Source organism: Saimiri boliviensis, chromosome 5, assembly GCF_048565385.1.
Source record: "Saimiri boliviensis isolate mSaiBol1 chromosome 5, mSaiBol1.pri, whole genome shotgun sequence".
In the NCBI taxonomy this organism is placed as follows: Eukaryota; Metazoa; Chordata; class Mammalia; order Primates; family Cebidae; genus Saimiri; species Saimiri boliviensis.
In genome coordinates, this window is record NC_133453.1 from 49,829,136 (window position 1) to 49,837,923 (window position 8,788).

General features: G+C 38.8%; 1 pseudogene; it reads left to right on the forward strand.

Annotated features, from left to right (window-relative positions):
• The first annotated feature begins 770 nt into the window (after positions 1-770).
• LOC101031745 (large ribosomal subunit protein eL27-like) lies at positions 771-1,244 on the forward strand (annotated as a pseudogene).
• Positions 1,245-8,788: the final 7,544 nt, after the last annotated feature.

Below are 8,788 nucleotides of genomic sequence, written 5' to 3' on the forward strand. Positions count from 1 at the left end.
TGTTTACTTGAAAATCACAAGAGTAGACTTTAAGATTTCTCATTACAAAACAAATTATGAATAGGTAATGTAATACGTATGTTAATTAGCTATGTTTAGTTATTCTACAAGGTCGACATATTTCAAAATGATATGTTGTACACTGTAAATATATACAATTTTTATTTGTCAATTAAAAACAAGACAAAAAGTGCTATAAAGCAAAACAAAACAAAAATTTAATCAAGGAGGTAAAAGACTTGTACACTAAAAACTACAAAACATTGCTGAAAGAAATTAAAGAAGACCTACATGAATAGAAAGGCATTCCGTGTTCCTGGGTAGGACAACTTAATATTGTTAAGATGCCAATACTACCAAAGTCATCTACTGATTCAGCACAATCTCTGTCAAAATTCCAATAGCTGCCTTTGCAGATATAGAAAAGCTGAGGCATAATGAATTATGAGGAACCCTAGATAGGCAAAACAACCTTGAAAATAAAGAACAAAGTCAGGGGAATCACACTTCCTGATTTCAAAAGTTACTATAAAGCTGCAGTAATCAAAACAGTGTGGTACTGGTATAAAGATAGACACACATAGACCAATGGACTAGAATTTAGGGTCCAAGTGCAAATCTATATATCTATGGCCAAACAATTTTTGACAAGGGTGCCAAGTCCAGTCAATGGAAAAAGAGCAGTCTTTTCAGCAAATGGTGCTGAGACAGCTGGATTTTCACATGCAAAAGAATGAAGTTTGACTCCTTCCCGGGGTGAAAGATTAGTGGAAGTGTTCTTCTTTCCTTTTTGCCGTAGGCCTGAGTGGGTGCTGCAGAAATGGGCAAGTTCATGAAACCCGGGAAGGTGGTGCTTGTCCTGGCTGGACGCTACTCTGGATGCAAAGCCGTCATCGTGAAGAACATTGATGATGGCACCTCAGATCGCCCCTGCAGCCATGCTTTGGTGGCTGGAATTGACTGCTATCCCCGCAAAGTGACAGCTGCCATGGGCAAGAAGAAGATCACCAAGAGGTTAAAGATCAAGTCTTTTGTGAAAGTTTATAACTACAATCCCCTGATGCCCACAAGGTACTCTGTGGACATCCCCTTGGACAAAACTGTCGTCAATAAGGATGTCTTCAGAGATCCTGCCCTTAAATGCAAGGACGACGAGAGGCCAAGGTCAAGTTCGAGGAGAGATACAAGACAGGCAAGAACAAGTAGTTCTTCCAGAAGCTGCGGTTTTAGATGCTTTGTTTTGGTCATTAAAAAAGAAAAAGAAAAAAAAAAAAAAAAGAATGAAGTTTGACCCCAACCTCACATCGTATATAAACATTAACTCAAAATGGATCAATGATCTAAATATAAAACTGAAACCACAAAAGCAGAAGACAACATAGGGGTAAATCTTCGTGACTTTTGATTTGGATATAACATTGAAAATATGAGCAACAAAATAAAAAGTAGATAAGTTGGACATCCTCAAAACTAAAATGTTTCTTCCATTAAAAGATGATATCAAGAAAGTTAAAAGACAAAGAGAGTATTTATAAATCAAAATATCTGAGGATTTTGGGTAAATATCCAGCACATATAAAGAACTTAATAACAGAAAGACAAGGCACCCAATTTTAAAATGGGCAAAGGATTTGAATAGCTATTTCTCCAAAGAAAATATAAAAATAGCTAATAAGCACATTAAAATGTTCTACAACAATAATCCTTGGGGAATTGTGAATCCAAATCACAATGAGATGCCTCTTTGCACTTACTAGAGTGGCTATAATAAAATAAATAGAAAATAAAAGGAGTATTGTGAGAAAGTAGAGAAATTGGAACCCTCATACATTACTAATGGCAATGTAAAATGGTACAACCACTGTTGAAACAGTGTTGTGGTTTCTTAAAAGGCTAAACCTAGAATTACTCCCTTTCCCAGCAATTCCATTCTTAGGTATATACCCAAAAGAATTAAAAACAGGGATTGAACAGATACTTGAATGCCAGTGTTCATGGCAGCATTATTTACAATAGGCAAAAGATGAAAACAACCCATCTGTGAACAGATGAATGAAAAAAATCAAATGTGATCTCTCTCTCTCTCTCTCTCTCTCTCTCTCTCTCTCTCATATATATATATATATATATATATATATATGAGAGAGAGACAATGGAATGTTATTCAGCCAAAGAAATAAAGTTCAGTACATGCTACAACATGAATGAAACTTGAAAATATTATGCTAAATGAAATAAGTCAGAAACAAAAGGAGAAATATTGCATGATTCCACTTACATATCTAGAATGGGTAAATTCATAGAGACGGATAGTAGATTAGAGGTTATCAGGGACTATGGGGAGGGAAGGATAGGGATTTATCGCTTAACGGTTTCAGAACTTCTGTATGGATGTTGAAAAATGTGGGGAACAGTGATTGTTTGCCCAACACTATGAATGTAATTAATGCTACTAAGTTGTACACTTAAAATGTGTTAAAACAGCCATGCATGGTGGTTCATGCCTGTAATCCCAGCACTTGGGAAGCTGAGATAGGAGTATCATTTTAGCCCAGGAGTTGGAGACCAGGCTGGGCAACATAGCAATCTCTTGTCTCTATGAGAAAAAAGAAAGAAAGGAAGGAAGGAAGGAAGGAAGGAAGGAAGGAAGGAAGGAAGGAAGGAAGGAAGGAAGGAAAGAAAGAAAGAAAATTGGTTATAATGGTAAACTTTATGTTACACAAATTTTACCACAATAAAATTATTCAGAAAGAAAAAAAGAGTAACATTAATTAGTGGAGCAATTTGGAAGCATACAGTCAAACCTTGTAGGAAGCGATCAGCAGGCCTTGAGACACACATCCAGGTGTACACATATGCAGATTCACACACAAACACCACCCAGGTCCCTAAACAGAGATACCCAGAACAACACACCTCTTGGCATGTTCACGCCTACATACACGCAATCTGCAGTGTGTATATAAAGTGATTGAATTAAAGCACCATCAGGATTCAACCGTTTACAAAGTAGAGGTGCTGGCCAGGTGCGGTGGCTCAAGCCTGTAATCTTGGGAGATTACTTTGGGAGGCCGAAGCGGGTGGATCACGAGGTCGACAGATCGAGACCATCCTGGTCAACATGGTGAAACCCCGTCTCTATTAAAAATACAAAAAATTAGCTTGGCATGGTGGCATGTGCCTGTAATCCCAGCTACTCAGGAGGCTGAGGCAGAAGAACAGGAGAATTGCTTGAACCCAGGAGGCAGAGGTTGCGGTGAGCCGAGATAGCGCCATTGCACTCCAGCCTGGGTAACAAGGGTGAAACTCCGTCTCAAAAAACAACAACAACAACAACAACAAAGTAGAGGTGCACACATCTACATGTTCCATAATGTAACAGTACAGCCACACAGGTTAACTGAAGAACCTGCATACCTATAGAAAAGGTGAAAGGAAACCAATGCCTGCAGGCTCGAGGGACATCCCATAGATAAGCATCATGCACATCATGCATCATGCTTATCTGTGGGATAACAGTGAAGATTTCAAAAGCATGGAAATGGGTTCACTGATTGGCAGGTGGGAGAATCAGGGTAGTAAGCCAAAAGATACGTGCTGGAGGCGAGTTGTATGAAAAGGCAGGGACTAGAAAATGGCTGAGGGCTGGTGAGAACATTAGTGCCTGTATAAGAAAACATCTGACAGCTTCTTTGTCAAATAGATTCAAAACGAAGTAAGTTTGAGTTGCTAAGTTTTACTGTTTTCTCTTGCCTGTTACTGTTTGATCTCTAGTTATCTGAGAGCAAATTGTACACTCAGGTATCTTCATACTTGTGCTAGCCCCTCCCACTGGTCCCTACATGATTGTAAGGTCATTCTCAGATGACATTGGCAAGCTGCTTTCTCTTTCTCTCCCTTCCTTCTGCTGGTTACAGCGAACCTGCCCTGCACATCTATTTTCAGCCATGGAAAAGCACCATGTCCACTGGGCAGCCAGCCCCAGATAGTGGTTGAGGATGAATGTCCCAGATAACCAAGGTTTTTTACTGATTGTTGATGATGGAGCTGGGAAGTGAGATGCTGGGAAAGGTGAGTTGGGAGCAGAGGATGAGCGTTTAGAGCTGGCACTCAAGGGGAGTAGCCAATGACGAAGAAACATAAAGTCTCAGACAGCAGAAATAACATTAAGGACTGAGCTCAAGGCTATCCCCAGAAGACACCTTTAATTGATCCCAGCATCCTTCATAGTGGCAAAGGCATCTTAGCAAAACAGTAGCTTACAGAAACATACAGCCAGAGCCTATCAGGGAAATGAAGGAGTCAATGGGTCCACCGTTAGTCTCTTTCCTAGACCTTTCACCCCGACACTAGCACTTTATTTTCCCTCAGGGGCTAATTCTCTCCTACCCCCTGTTAAAATTCTGAGTGAGTCAGGTGGAGTCACCAGCACCTGTAGTCCCAGCTACTTGGGTGGCTGAGGTGGGAGGATTCCTTTAGCCCAGGGGTTTAAGGCCATCCTTGGTAACACAGAGAGCTCATCTCTAAAACAAAATAAAAAATAAAAAAAAATCCTGAGTGATTACCAGAGTTCACATCTTACCTTCCTCTGTTAGAAAAGAGAATTCTCAACTTACTGCTAATCAATAAAATCAGCAAGAGTTGCATATAATTATCAGCATTTTGTCTTTTTCATCCTGTTTGAAAAACCAGAAGACAACCTAGGCAAGTACAGGGTGTTGAAATACAGCAAACAAAGTGACACTTGGTATGCTCTGTTTCGTCTGAGTTTTATAATTTTTTGAAGACTATACTTATTTAATAAAAGTTTATTTTTAAATAGTGAACCAAGATTGGCTTGGATTTTTTTTTTATTGTAGATAATGTCTTTCAAAAAGTACACTTCTTTTACCAGGTATGGTGGTATGCACCCTTTAGTCCCGGCTACTCAAGAGGCTGAGGCAAGAAGATGGCATGAACCCAAGAGGTAGAGGCCGCAGTGAGCTGTGATCACCCTGCTGCCCTCTGGCCTGGGGGGTAGCGCAAGATCCTGTCTCTAAATAAATAAATAGTACACTTCTTTGAATTAATTTGTGAATGAATATAATTTTAACAGATGCGAACTTTAGAAAGTATGTTTGTTTACTGTAGCCTTGTAGTATAGTTTGAAGTCAGGTAGCGTGATGCCTCCAACTTTGTTCTTTTTGCTTAGCATTGTCTTGGCTATGTGGGCTCTTTTTTGGTTCCATGTGAAGTTTAAGATGGTTTTTTCCAGGTCTGTGAAGAAGGTCAATGGTAGCTTGCTGGGGATAGCATTGAATCTATAAATCACTTTGGGCAGTATGGCCATTTTCACAATATTGATTCTTCACCCTCTAACCATGAGCATGGAATGTTTTTCCATTTGTTTGGGTCCTCTCTTATTTCCTTGAGCAGTGGTTTGTAGTTTTCCTTGAAGAGGTCCTTCACATCCTTTGTTAGTTGTATTCCTAGGTATTTGATTTTCTTTGTAGCAACTGTGAATGGGAGTTTGCTCATAATTTGGCTCTCTGTTTGTCTTGTGATTTTTGCACATTGATTTTATATCCTGAGACTTTGATGAAGTTGCTTATCATCTTAAGGAGATTTTGGGCTGAGACAATGGGGTCTTCTAAATATACAATCATGTCGTCTGCAAATAGAGACAATTTGACTTCCTCCTTTCCTAAGTGACTTCCTCTTTTCCTGATTGAATACTCTTTATTTCTTTTTCTTGCCTGATTGCTCTGGCTAGAAAACTGACTAGCCATGTGCAGAAAGCAGAAACTGGACCCCTTCCTTACACCTTACACTAAAATTAACTCCAGATAGATTAAAGATTTAAACATAAGACCTAACACTATAAAAACCCTAGAAGAAAACCTAGGCAACATCATTCAGGACATAGGCAAAGGCAAGGACTTCTTAACTAAAACACCGAAAGCAGTGGCAATGAAAGCCAAAATAGACAATGGGATCTAATTAAACTTAAGAGCTTCTGAACAGCACAAGAAATAATCATTAGAGTGAACCAGCAACTAACAGAATGGGAAAAAATTTTTGCAACCTACCCATCTGACAAAGGGCTAATATCCAGAATATACAAAGAAATAAAGCAGATTTACAAGAAAAAACAAACAACCCCACCAAAAAGTGGGCAAAGGATATGAACAGACACTTTCCAAAAGAAGACATTTATGTGGCCAACAAACATATGAAAAAATGGTCATCATCACAAGTCATTAAAGAAATGCAAATCAGAACTACATTGGGATACCATTTCACACCAGTTAGAATGGTGATCATTAAACAATCTGAAGACAACAGATGCTGGAGAGGATGTGGAGAAACAGGAACACTTTTACACTGTTGGTGGGAGTGTAAACTAGTTCAACCATTGTGGAAGACAGTGCAGTGCTTCAAGGACCTAGAAATAGAAATACCACTTGACTCAGCAATTTCATTACTGAGTATATACCCAAAGGATTATAAATCATTCTATTATAAAGACGCATGCATACATATGTTCACTGCAGCACTGTTTACAATAGCAAAGACCTGGAACCAACTCAAATGCTCATCAATGATAGACTGGATAAAGGAAATGTGACACACATCCACCAAGGAATACTACACAGCCATAAAAAACAATGAGTTCATGTTCTTTGCAGGGACATGGATGAATCTGGAAACCATCATTCTCAGCAAACTGACACAAGAACAGAAAACCGAACATGGCATGTTCTCACTCATAGATGAGTGTTTAACAATGAGAATATATGGACACAGGGAAGGGAACATCACACACTGGGGTCTGTTGGGGTTGGGGGGCTAGGGGAGGGATAGCAGGGAGTGGGGAAGTTGGGGAGGGATAACACTGGGAGAAATGCCTGATGTAGGTGACGGGGGGGATGGAGGCAGCAAACCACCATGGCATGTGTGTACCTATTCAACAATCCTACAAGTTCTACAAATGTACCCCAGAACTTAACGCATAATTTTAAAAAAAGAGAAAAGAAAGTGTGTTTGTATGTATAGGTTAAAAAAAAAAGTGTGTTTGTATGTGTAGGTGACAAAGATGTGTGATTTTGCTGAGTGAAGTCTACAGTTCATAAAATCACTACTGTTAATACGGAAAGTGATTAATATTTTGTCCCATCTTTCAGCTATTATAAAGCCATATTGCAAGTAATTTCAACTACAAAAAATGTTGATTCTTAGAGGAAATTATCATCTTCTAGCTCTTCATTTACTTTAACTGTGGTGGAAAAATTATTCTGTCTGAAAAAATTTAATTTTTGTAAGCATGTATGCATGAAGAACTCCAAAAAGAATAGTGAACTTAAAAGCTGAAACGTCTTCTTACAGCCATTTGACTTATTCTGGAAGAAATTAAGTAAGAAAAATATCATAAGTACATTCCCATTTTTAGGTATAATACTACAGACTCAAGACAAATATTCTTGACTTGGATCAAGGATTCTGAGTGACTCTGCATGTGATTTGCACGTAACTCACATGCCTACACAAAGTATCACAAGCCAGCTGCCTCTGCAGGTTTCCTACTCAGAGAAAAGAAAGAAGACCATTGTCAGAGTGAGGGAGGTGAGGAATGAACAGCAACTATGCATGGACCCTGCAATTTGTTTAAGCTTGGTACAGAGACAAGGGCCCAGTCAAGAATATGGCATGTACCCTACCTCCACCCACCACCCACCCCAACCTAGACTCCTCCAGGTGCTCAGGCAAGGCCCATCTGGAAGAGACGTTTGTTGCCCTTTATCCAAGTCAGTGTGGGTAACCAGGTGGTATTTTGTTTTGTTTTTTCTTTGAGATGCCTATGAGTTAAAACTGTGTTTTTGTTTTAAATATTAAGGGTTTGGGTTTTTTGCTTTAAAATAAGAAAGATTTCCTTTTTAGACAAATATCGCCTGTTTATATGGAAAACACAAATGAGCCAAAAAGGAAAAAAAGAAACTCACCCAGATTCAGAATGCCCAGAGAAAAAAACACACCACACCACACACACAATGTGTGTGTGTGTGTGTGTGTGTGTGTGCGTGTGTGTGTATGATCATCATCCTTTGAAAAACCAGAAAGGGAATATTCCAGACACAGAGATTTGTGAACTGGTATTTTCTCTTAATTTATAAGGAATATAATTCAATTTCACTAAATAGACATCTATGGTATTCATGGCCACATGATATTTGTTAAAAGTAGCATTATTATTTTACTTCCAAATGTTGGACATTTATGTCATGGAAGTGTTTCACCATTATAAGCAATGCTATGATAAATATACATACATCTGTTTATACTACCTGCTTAATTCCCCAGGATAAAATTCTGGAAGTAGAATTGGTGACTATAGTCCTTTAAAGGTTTTTGATTCATGTACACAAATTTCCCTTCAGTTAGATTATACCAGTTTACATGCCAACCAGCTAAGTGTTCATCTTTGTATACTCTCAACAAAGCTGGATATTAGCATTTTTTTAAAGTTGGTTTTAAAAGAAAACGAAATCGACATGTGAGAAACAATATCTAAGTATAAATGGGGGAAATTAGAACAATGCAATAGAAATAATGTTCTTTTCCTCAGACATAGCTAACTGCAGTCAGATTCCTTAGTTCCTCTGAGACTATCACCAGACCTCTCCCTCTTCATCCTGTGCACACAGACGACTACAGCTCCCAGGCTCCCTTGAGGTTAAGTGTGATCATGAATTCCTGCCAACAGAATATGGGTGGAAATGATATATGCTGCCTCCAAGGCTGGCCCCTGGTT